This window comes from Eumetopias jubatus, unplaced genomic scaffold (assembly GCF_037043125.1).
Source record: "Eumetopias jubatus isolate StellerSeaLion01/CBP00866 unplaced genomic scaffold, mEumJub1_p1.0 scaffold_16, whole genome shotgun sequence".
Taxonomy (NCBI): Eukaryota; Metazoa; Chordata; class Mammalia; order Carnivora; family Otariidae; genus Eumetopias; species Eumetopias jubatus.
Window position 1 is genome coordinate 83407337 of NW_028274822.1, and position 12655 is coordinate 83419991.

Genomic DNA, 12655 nt, shown 5'->3' on the forward strand with positions numbered 1-12655 from the left:
CACCGCCTACCGTCCCTTCAACCCCGCCGGCCCCGCCCCATTTCCCCTTTGCCGCGACCTATTGGCTACCTAGGCTGCATGATGGGCTCTGATTGGCCAAGCCTCACGTCCTTCCCCAGTTCTCTCCCGCTGCTGTTGCGGGACTCCCTGCCCACCTCCTTGGGAAGGGGCGGAACAAATAAGCTCTGCCCCTTTCTCCTCCCACCCTGCCCGCCTTGCTTGTTCAGCCCAACCCAGAGAGAGTCCCGGGTCTTTCAATTGGTGGAGGGTTAGAGGGTCGGTGCTTCTGATTGGTCAAGCCTCAGGAGGTGGGGCGAACTGAGAGGAACAAGAAATTGAATGGTGAAAAGGAAAGTCAGTCAGGTGCCGAGTCCCTCCTTCAGTGATTGGCGGGTAACCTAGCAACGCAGGCACCGCGGAGGGAACTGTGCTGAGGAACCTGGAGCCCTCGAAGCAGGTGAGTTGACCAGGTGGGGAATGGCTGGGAATGAGAGGTAGATGTGGAATGGGGTCCAGCCCGCTATCCTTCGGCTGCCCGAAGATTCAGCAGCCCTCACCGCGATCCTGTCCGTGCTCCAGACAGTGCTCTCCAGCCCCTGCCTCATTCCAGACCTCCCTCTCCACTTCCTGCCAGGACTCCTGGGTATCTTCTGTGTCCCTGCCTCTAACTCTGCCCCTCTGCATACCACTTCGCATCCCCGCTTCTTCATCCTTAAAGCGTGGATGAAACTAGTCAAGTGGAGTCACATCCTGGTTAGCTAATTTCAAGTCAAACATAGGTGATGGGGATGAAAGGGTAGTTTATAAATTCCCTACCATTCCACCCAACGGCCACGCATGCATTCCAAGGTGAGCATGCAACGCAAGGCATCTTAACTTGAGTGCGTGTTCAGATTAGGTCATTTTGATTATACCAATTTTTGCCTTTTGTGCTAACAACTTTAGAACTTAACTCCCATTCTTGGCCTTGAAATGTGATTTCGTTTTACATTCAGAAGCTTTGTTGTAAGGATTAAATGGGGTGAGGCAACGAAAAGCTTGGCATGGAGCTGAACTCAGTAAATACTGGCAATTCTTTTTCTTCCTAAAGCACATTTGTCCTTGACTTTTCCTGCTTAAAATGGATCGGGGGTGGGGGGGAGTCATCTCGTTCCATACCTTAAATATTCATATATTCAACAAGTATTCAGCGAGTGCCTACTACCAGGTGCTGGGGTAAAGTGATCAAAAACACCCAAAAAAACCCTCATTTTTCCACTCATGGAGCTTGTCTAATGTGGGAGGTAGTCATTAATCTGGTAATATACAGATAAATGTATAATTATGCCTGCGGAGATTCATTTCCAGAATGATGCAGCATGGAGGTCAACAAATCCTTTCCCCAAAAAGCAACTCGAACCCATCAATGGATGAATGGATAAACAAAATGTGGTATACACACAACGGAATTAGATTCAACCTTTAAAAGGAATGAAATTCTGATAAAGGCTACTAGAATGGACCATGAAGACATAATGCTAGGTAAATATAAGCCAGTCACAAAAGGACAAATATGTATGATTCTACTTATATAAGATACCTAGAATAGCCAAATTCATAGAGACAGGAAGTAGAATAGTGGAACGAAATGACGTTACACATTACAACATGGATGAACCTCAAAAATATTAGGCTAAGTCAAGGTTTCTCAACCTTGGCACATTTTGGGTTGGCTAATTCTCTGTTGTAGGGGCCTGTGCTGTGCAGAGCAGGATGTTTAGTGTTATCCCCAGCCTCTAGCCCCCTCCCAGTTGTGACAACCAAATATATCTCCAAATTATTGTCAAATGTTTCCTGGAGGCCAGAGTCACCCCTGCTTAAAAATTACTGTGCTAAGCCCAAAGTCAGATGCAAAAGATTACATACTATCTGATTCTGTTTATGTGATTTTATTTATATGTTATATCCAGAAAAGTTAAAGGTGGGAATGGAAATTGCTTGCCAATTAGCTCATGGGAATTTTGGGGAGTGACAGAAATTTTGTGGTGATGTGGCATAACTTAGCATTTACCAAAAAGTCATTGAGTTGTACACTTACAATGGGCAAATTTTATGGTATGTAAATTATGCCTCAATAGAGCTGTAAAAAAAAAAAAAAAAATTTACACCCGTGATCAGTACCGTACAGAAAGGTGCAGAGGGTTTCCAGAGGTTATAGTGCACTTTTTTTTCCAGTCTGGGGAGAGACTGCCATTGAGCTGAGACTCGAAGGTTGAGAATTAGCTAACCTAGGGGTTGAGAACTGGTTTGGCAAAAGGAATGTGGCGTATGACGATCCTGGTGCTTTGAACACTTTAGAGACCAGTGTGGGTGCAGTACTGAGAGTGAGGGCAAGATGTCAGGTAGGCTGAAGCCAATGAGAAGGAATGTCATCAAAAGAGTGAAGGGGCTTCATCCTTCTCACTTTGCATGTCCCCTGCCCACACCATGGCTTTAGTCACCATCTGTGTGGTGACAGCTCTCACATTTCTGGGTCTTTCTGGGTCTTTCATGAAATCTATTCCAGGTACACAACCACTCCTGCACATCTCATAGATGTCCCACTCCGGTGGCTGCAGTCTATACATATATAGTGCCTTGGTGTGAATTAGGAAGAGGTGCTCCTTCCAGGCACACAGAGCCCCATAGTTTTCAAGGCTTGGCAAATAGATAGCAAGTTCTACCAATAATAAACACCCCAACCCTCAACCCCTGCTTCTCTTCCAGTGTTCACCCTTTGGGTAAACACCAAAACAATCCATCCAAACACCTGAGCCAGTACACTAGATATCATCCCTCACTTCCTTCTCCCCTATCCCCCATGTCCAGTCCCTCACCTCATCACATTGATTCTGCCTTCTTGATGTTTCTGGAGCCCACCCGCTGCTTTGTCTCTCCTTGAGGCCACGCTCATCTGTTCCCTGGACACTATGACAGCCTTCCAAACCTGATCCTCTTGTCATGTTGCGCCTGCCAACCCTTTTATCACAATTTCCCAGGTTGTAGGTCTGATCTTGCCAGTCACTCCCTGTTTAAAACTCCCACCACCTCCCACCCAAGCCTTCTCCTCTTGAGCAAGGAGGGAAGCTGTTGTGGCAGGATTTTTTTTTTTTTTTTTAGATTTGTTTATTTATTTGAGAGAGAGCGAGTATGAGCAGGAGGAGCAGAAGGAGAGGGAGAGAGAATCTCAAGCAGACTCCATGCTGATCACCGAGCCCGACTCGGGGCTTGATCTCCCAACCCTGAGATCACGACCTCAAGAGTGACACCAAAACCAAGAGTCAGATGCTTAACCGACTGAGCCACCCAGGCGCCCCGTGGCTGGATTTCCCAACCAATTAAATCAGGATGACTTTCTTATTCCCTGGGCCCCCCATAAGGTGGTCAAGAGGAAGTGAGAATAGAATCAGGGCCGGATAGCCAGGCCAGGCCAGGACAAATGACAAAGTAGTGACAATGGCAGGAAAGGCAAGCATGAGAAGGGGTGAAGTCTGAGGTCACCATTCATGCCTCCTCTCAATATACACAAGTAGTTAGTAGAAGGCAAGAATCCACTCCATCATTCCCTTTCCCAGACTCCACCCTCCTCCCAGAAAGCCCCAAACAGCCTTAGATTGGAAGCAGTGATAACAGAGGCGATAGAGTCGCAGCATCAACCTCCCTGCCTCCAGGCTGGACAGGCTACCCAGGGCATCTCAGACAGAACTCTGCCCCAGCTCTGAGCAAGGCATCCCTCAGGAACATTCTAGGCATACGTGGTCAGACATAAATGCCATGGCTTTAGCTTGGGTTTTCACTCTGTTTATGGTGAAAAATTCAGTGAAAGGGGCAAGTCTTCTCTGTCAAGTGCTAAATTCTCCCCCACACTTTTTCCCTAGGAGACAAGCGCTCAGGGCAATGAGGCACCACCTGATTTATACCTTAACATTTAATAATTATCACTCCCCTTTGAAGAGGGCTTCTAACTCTCAAAAGGGCTTTCCCATTTAGTAAATCAGTCCTCCTCCACCCTTTTGATGTGGCTAGGACAAGTGTATCCCCGAGATGCCAGAGAGATAAGGGGCTTGCTCAGAGTTATTCTAAGAGCCCCAGCAGGGGAGAGTCATGCCCCTGGGTCTCCCAACACCCAGCTTATGAACCTGATCTTGACTCTGTAACTGATGGTAGCTTCAGATGGCACAGAACTCAGCTTGTCAGACAGAGCTGAGCTAGCCAGGCACAAGCCTTCCTTTGAACCTGGTTAGAGCACTGGACTTAGGGTGGGGAAGCCAGGAGTTTTATAGAGGAGCAAGGCCACTGTGGTCTAGACCAGTGACTCTCCACCAGGGGCATCCCCCGACCCACCACCCCCATGCCACAGGGACATTTGGCAATGTCTGGGGACATTTTGTCTCCAACTGATCAGAACTGGTGGTGGGAGAAATGTGCTATTGGCACTGAAGGGGTAGACGTCAGGGATGCTACTAAACATCCTGGAGCACACAGGAGGGCCCCCACACGACAAAGAATCATCTGACCGAACGTGTCAATAGTGTGGAGCTTGAGAAGCCCTGTCCTCACTGATATTTTCTTTTTCTCCTTTTTTTTTTAAGTTTTATTTATTTAAGTAATCTCTACACCCAATGTGGGACTCTCAAACTCAAAACCCTGAGATCAAGAGTTGCATACTCCTCCTACTGAGCTGGCTAGGCACCCCGGACTGATATTTTCATACAAGGTAAATGGTACACGCACACACGCACACACACCTACACACACACACACACCTACCTTTCCCTTCAGGCCCTAGTTAGCAAACATGAACTGAAAGCAAACATGATTGCAAATCAAGATCATTTGAAACACAGAGCATTGGGGGTAAGTATCTCTTTGACTTTAGCTTTCAAATAATAGCAGCAAGTTATACTCTATCACCGATCAGAATGCCTTTAACATGGGGGCTTTCAAACACATTTTTTTTTAACCACAAACCAGACAAAGAAATACATTTTCCTTCTCGACCCAGCACACGCATGTTTAATTACACATGAATACTTACTACATGCAATGCGCTCTAATATTTTCTGTTCTATTTCATTTGTTTTGAATGCCAGTCCCAATAGGCGAATTGATTTCACCATTCACTAAGGGGTCATAGTCCTTGGTTTAAAAAAAGACACTTCTTCAACATAATCATAACAGTCAGGAAAAGCCTGTTTTGCATTTGATAAGATGATGATTTAAATATTTTTCTTAAGTGGGGAAGTTTATTTTAGAAGACTCTAAGTGCACCACCAGGAAATTCTTCCTTCTGTCTCAAACAACCACAGAGATACTACCCACAGTTGGATTTAACCAGAAATAAACACTCCTGAAGCTACACTGTAAGCAAAAAAGGAATTAAAAATCATGGTGACTTAATTTGTAAGGAGGAGGCCAGAAGCGGAGACGCTTAAGGGGCTCCAGCCCTCCTCCATCACCAGCAGAAAAACGAAAATAATGTACGAACCAGTCAAATTAAAAACAAATAGTAAAAAAAGAGTCAAAGTGGTTCCATTTTGGCTCTTTATAAACCCTTCTGCACAAAAAAAAGTATATATTGAGGGAAAATACATCTCTTATTTTAAGAAGTGTTCAAATGTTAATCTTCAATTATATTATTTTTTTAAAGATTTTTATTTATTTATTGAGAGAGAGAGAATGATAGAGAGAGAACATGAGAGGGAAGAGGGTCAGAGGGAGAAGCAGACTCCCTGCCAAGCAGGGAGCCCGATGCGGGACTCGATCCTGGGACTCCAGGATCATGACCTGAGCCGAAGGCAGCCGCTTAACCAACTGAGCCACCCAGGCGCCCCCTCAATTATATTATTTTTGAAGTCATAAAGGCTAAACACTATTGAGCCAGGATTTTATTTCATACTCATGACAGTTTTCTTGAGCATGAGTTCCATTACTGTCTCCATTTTACAGATGAGGAAGCCAAAGCTTACAGAGGTTGATTGACTGGCCTAACGCCACACAGTGAGGATTGAACTCCAAATTTCCCTGCCACGAGAACCCACAAACTTAATCACGGTGTGGTAGGCTCATGTTTTTCTTTTCTACTTCAGAGATGAAGAGATGAAGGCCCAGAAGGTCAAGTGAATTTGCCCGGGGCTATAGCTGTGGCCAGCGTCCGGTAGAGGGTATTCGTTAGAACCAGAAGTTTAGAAATCTGTCCCCAGGAGCACATTCCCTCCCAGGCTCTGTCACTATTCAGTGTCCTCTGTCTCCAAAGCATGGGGTCACGTTGGAGCCCACAGCCATGGAGTCATCATTGCAGATGAGATCCCATCTGTTAATACTTCCAGCATTCACCGCTACAGCTCCCGCCTGGGAATCTTTCGCAAACCAAATGTAACCCACAAAACATAGGTTCTCAAAAAGGACAAGAGAGGATTGGGTAATAGTTCAAAAGTGGCAATAGGAAAAAAAAAAACTATAAAAAAGAAAAACAAGTTAGATTTAAATCTTTTTGTTTAAAAATTCCAAGCCCTGAGTACAGAGATGGGAAACAGGCCAAATCTTGGCCCATAGTTTTCATTATTAAAACATGACACTATGTTCTGGTTGAAATAACATTATCCTATTAGGCCAACATCTCCGTGTGAGGAAATGGGCCTATTGTTAAAGCTGGATTTGCTATCTTTTCATTTATTCAACAGTGATTTGTTGAGTGCCTACTATGCCATTGTGGTTTGGGATAACAGTCTCTGTCATGGATTTTCTACCCTTTTCCAGCCCCTCTCTCCACTCTAGACGGAGAAAGCTCAGATAAAGCATACAGAGTTCTTCTGAAGAAAACTATTTTCATGGTTCGCAGAGTAGTGGGATCTTCTGAGGCTAAAAGGAAAATTCCTCCTGATTCAAAGGCAAAGCCTCTGCCTATTAACCCAGCAAGTAGGTGGTGAAATCAGAACTAAGTGACCAGGAATCCCTTAGCCATCAAAGACATCTTTGAGTCCTGAGCACGACCTCAGGGAGTGAAGCAGGGAATGTTAGGTTAGGTTAGGTTAGTGTTAGTGTTAGGTCCTGAGGGCCTGGAGTGGGTGGGGATTGTATATCTCAGAAACGTGACAGAGCTGTCAAAAGTATATGAAACAGCTATGCAAATGGTGGTATCCACAACATGGTTTTATTCAATCTGCAATCATGCTGGAATTGCAACTTTTCCACTAGGGTAGAAAATAAAAACAAAGACCATGAGCTCCATCTCTTGTGAAAACATCTCTTTGCCATCTCTACCTCTAACCATATTTCCCACCCTAAACCATTCTTCCTTAGCTCTCTCACAGCTACCCTGCAAGCAGCCCTTTTTTGTCTAGTCATGGGAAGTACCAAGACTGGGGCTAGGAAGGCAAAAAAAAAATCTCCATCGAAGCTAAGAATCACTGAGGAAATACTTAGTTGTCTAGGAATCCATGTACTATGAACTTGTCTAGGAATATATGTACTACGAAGGCTGGTATCAGAGAGGATGTGTTTTGTTCACTTTTTTATTTCAACAATACCTGGTTTAGGAAGAAAGATACACACATGGCACTCATGCTGTTTACATTGATTCCGGTGATGAGAAGCCTTTGCTGAAGACCCCTTTCAGGTCTCTTTGAATTCTAATTACGTCAATGAGAAAGTCTCAGTTTGGTGTTAATAAGTCTTTTGTGTATTAGCCTTATATCCTGCAACTTTGCTGTAATTGTGTAATTCCAGAAGTGTGTATATTGATTCTTTGGGATTTTCTACATAAATAATCATGTCATCTGTGAATAAAGATCGTTTTATCTCTTCCTTCCTAATCTGTATTACATTTTACTTCCTTTTCTTGTCTTGTTGCATGAGCTAGGACTTCCAATATGATGTTAAACAGGAAGGGTAAGAGAGTACATTCTTGTCTTGTTCCTGATCTTAGGGAATAAACTTCTAGTTTCTCACAATTAAGTATGATGCTAGCTGTAGGGTTTTTGTAGATGTTCTTTATCAAGTTGAGGTAATTCCACTATATTCCTCATTTGCGGAGAGGTTTGTTGTTGTTTTTGTTGGTTTTTTTTTTTAAGTCATGAACGGTGTTGGAGTTTGTCAAATGCTTCTTTGCATCTGTTGATATGATATGATTTTTCTTTTTGTTGATGTGATGGATTACACTAATTGATTTTTGAATATTGAACCAGGCTTGCAGACATGGAAGAAATCCCACTTGGTCATGAGATATAATTCTTTTTATACCTTGTTGGATTCAATTTGTGAGTATTATGTTGAGGATTTTTGTGTCTATGTTTGTGAGAAATATTGGTCTGTAGCTTTCCTTTCTTATAGTGTATTTGCCTGTTTTGGTATTAGAGTAATGCTAGCCTCATAGAATCTGTTAAGAAATATTCCTTATGCTTCTATTTTCTGGAAGAAATGTTAGAGAATTGGTATAATTTCTTCCTCAAATGTCTGGTAGAATTCACCAGTGAAATCTTCTAGACCTGGAGTTTTCTGTTTGGGGAAGTTATTAATTATTGATCAATTTCTTCAATATATAAAGATTATCTATTTCTTCTTGTGAGAGTTTTGGTAGATTGTATCTTCAAAGAATTGGTCCATTTCATCTAGGTTATCAAATTTATGGCCATAGAGTAGTTCATTATATTCCTTTATTATCATTTTAACATCCATGGGATCCGTAGTGATGGCCCCTCTTTCCTTCTTGACATTAGTCATTTATCTCTTCTCCCTTTTTGTTAGTATGTCTACAACATCTCTCTACCACTTGCTAATCTTGCTTTTCAACAATAGAGATCTGGGCTCACACTCATCATCCCTGGGCAATAGCATCCAGCTAGAGTAAAATACCAGGCTGTAGACATTATTACCTTTTATATAAGGAAAATGATATAAATTTTTCCAGTTACAGTGGAGATACTTTTTAATGAAAAGTACTTAAGAATGAAAGTATACTTCAGGAAAAAAAAGTTGAGTTGATAACAGTACAGCTTGGTCTATAGACTTGACAGAAATCCCAAAGGTGGCACGCTAATGAGAGATATGGACAACCCTGAATTAGAACTAATCCTCATGAAGGCTTCTTTCCTGACCCAGAACCCATGTTCTGCCTCATACATGGCAGCCTCATGCTGCCCAACGATCCCTGTGTCGTGATCAGTTATGAGGTGTGTCTCAGTAATTAGTTTATAATAGTCTCCAAAGTATGTAAATGATTGACTCAAAAACATAAAAGTCAATGAGAGATGATTCAAGGCTTACCCTAAAATAAAACAGCCACTCACTCACTTGCATTCTGATAAGCTCTCTTGAGCTAGGTGAGAGGGATGGGGTGACGGCTCTGTTGTTGCAAACTGTGTCTAATCCTGGGTATACCCACGGGAATGTGACACCAGCAGGAACACTACTGGTGGAGGTATACATATATATAAAATGACAAATATGAAAATTCATATTTGTAGTCGCTAAGTAGATTGAATGCTATAGGAACTGAATCTTGAACACGTCTGTCCTCTGGGTCTCTGCTTGACAGGATTCATTGAAACTGGACCAGCAAAGAATCACTGTGCCTGGTCCACTATAAAAGTCGATCCAAAAATGATGAGACTAGACAGAACAGCAGTTACAGGGGCTGCCTGGGCTGAGACCCCACCTTGGCCACTTAGGAGCTGTAAACTCATGAAAGCATCTAAACTCCCCCTGCCTGCCACCCATTCTTTGTCCATAAAAAGAGCTAATAAAAGCACCTACCTCATAAGGTTGTTGTAAGGAATGAAGGAGTTAATTCCCACAAAGCATTTAGAGCAGCATTTGGCATGGAGTTGGTTCTCAAGAGTTAGCTAATATTAAAATGGCATTCTTTAGGATAAGATTCCCCCCGAAAATAAAACGAAATAAAATGAGATCCCTCCCCCCCCCCCCACACACACTCCAGTTTTGTTTAACCCCCTCTGACTATTCCAGTACCATTGTTGGATTTGTGGGGTATTTGCAAGGGTTGGATTTTCTTCCTCTTTTTCTCCCAGGGGAAAAAAATATAATTTCGCTCAAACCTTTTTTTTTTCCAAAATGTTCTGAGAGTGAAAGTAATAAAATATCCAACAAGCCCATTTGAATGAAGACGAGGTATAATTTGCATGATAAAGATATATTTCCATTTATAAAGTTCATCAGCAGAATTAATGACAAATAAAGGGAAGATCCAATTAAAGTTCCCCATCCATTAACAATCTTGCTTCACTCTCAGGGCAGGGATTTTTAAAAGGAGAGGCTTAAGTTGGAAATGATTTAAATATTAAGGTTGGTGGCATTAAAAAGGACATGAAACGATCATATTAGGATTCAAGGAAAAGAGATTCTCCAGTGATTTTTGTCATCAGAGTCAGATGCATTTCCCTCGATCCTCGTTCCACCGGCTTTTTCGTGTTCACCCAAATGAGCTGTCAAAAACTGATGGGCGTCATCATAATCAAAGAAAACAAGTTTGCCCTTTAAAGCAAAAGAGGTAATTTGGCTGAAAGCAAATTGAAAACATTTCATATAATGTTGCATTCCCAGCCGCAATCTCTGAAGAATTCAGGCGTTTTGATTTATGCCTGAGAGCTTTGGGGGACAATGGGGAGAAATGCGTTCGTGAAACGCTTGGTTCAAGTTCATCCTGTGGTCACGGGGCAAAGGTCCTTCGTCCTCCCTGAGAGGAGCTGAGGAAGCTCCCGGCTGTCCCAAAAAACATTATCTTCAGGAAAAGCCTTGAGGGAATTCATGAGATTGACTTGGGAGCAGAAAGGGGGTGGGAAACAAAGAGATGCAAGATAATGGCCCTCCTCAACTTAGCTGTCAGCTCCCAGAGGCTTCTGACTTTGGGACCCATTTTGCCTGGCCAAGGAACCAAGAAGCATCCTTAGCATCTGATCTGACTGCCTTTCTTCCTGGCTTGTAGTCACTTGAGATGTTCCTCTGATTCCCACTCTTCTCTCCTTTTGCTCTGGTTTGGAGAACTGAATATCTCTTGTGGCTTCAGATATCAGTAACTTTTCCCTTGCATTTATATCTTCATCCCCAAGGCCTCCTGGAGCCCCCTGGATCTGGATCGTTCATTGTTAGATGCCTAGAGTATTCTCAGGGTTCTTTGATTGCAAGCCACAGACACTGTGGCTAAAGCAAAATGGTGAAGGACAAGCTGAAGAATGGGCCACAGAAAGAACAGCAGCCAAGGACATTTCGGGGGGTCCTGGTGCAGGATCTTTAGGAACCCCCCCACTTGGCGTGACCCAGCTCCCACCATCTCCCATCCACGTGTGACTCTTCAGGCTTCCCCTCCTTCTCTGATTGGCAGTCCCATCAGGACTGCACACGGTGGGAGAGAGGATGAGCTCCCCAATGGAAAACTGGGGCTCTATCACCTGACAGAGAGGACATGGGTCCTGGGGAGGCAGAGACACCCTTGTCCACTGTCTACACCTGTGACAGGAGCGAGAACTAAATGAGTTTAAAACCGAGGTCTTTGTCCTCCCTTCCAAACCTCTGCCCCCAATTTTCCTAGTTTCTCAAAGGCCCCATCTTTCTCTCCCAGGCCCCCAAATGTAAAACGTCTCACTCATTAAGTCCTGATGACTCCTTCAGAACATTTCTGGGATCCACAGACAGAATGTGACAATGAGGGGCGCCTGGGCAGCTCAGTCGGTTAAGGTCTGCCTTCGGCTCAGGTCATGATCCCAGGGTCCTGGGATCAAGTCCCACGTCGGGCTCCCTGCTTAGCGGAGAAGCCTGCTTCTCCCTCTCCCACTCCCCCTGCTTGTGTTCCCTCTCTCGCTGGCTCTCTCTCTGTCAAATAAATAAATAAAATCTTAAAAAAAAAAAAAAAGAATGTGACAATGAGAACGGCACAGGTAGCCTGTCCGTGCCAGCCCCACACCTCTCCCCAGGATGAGGTTGAGGTGTTCTTTTTCAGAGCCAGGTCTGTAGCAGTGATCAAAATAGATAAAGCCCCTACCTTCATTGGAGCTCACTTTTTAAAGGAGGGGAAAAGGCAGACAGTACACAAAACAGGCCCATTTAGAAACATCAGATGGTGATACTTAACTGGGAGAAAAATAAACAGGATAAGGGATAAGGGCAGGGAGGAGGAGAGGGTTTATATTTTAGGAAGAAAACCAGGAAAGCACTCACTATCACCCTGAGATTTGCGCAGAGAAGGAAGTGAGTGAGGGAAAAAGCTTTGCAGTTATTTAGAGGAATGTTCCAGACCTGGGGCTGGGGGGCAGGGGGGCTGGGGGTAGTGGTGTGCATACAGCAAGCACAAAGGCATATTCAAGGAACAGCAAAAAGGTCAGTATGAGGACAGAAGAGCAAGTGGTCACAGCGGCCAGATGATGGAGGGCCTTCCTGGTCACTATAAGGACTTTGGCTTTTATCCTGAGTGAGATGGGGAGCTGTTGGAGTGGTGGTGTGCTGGTAAACATTCAACAACCAGGACTGGAGGGGAGGGGTGCTGATTTGTAGTATTTGCCAATTTCCATGGTATAATACTTGCACCATGGCTGATTTCAAGCTACCTAAGGCTTCACAACCAGCTCACAAATACCCTGAAATTGTAACAATCAGCTCTGGGGAGCTGGATTTGGAGCAGAGGAGT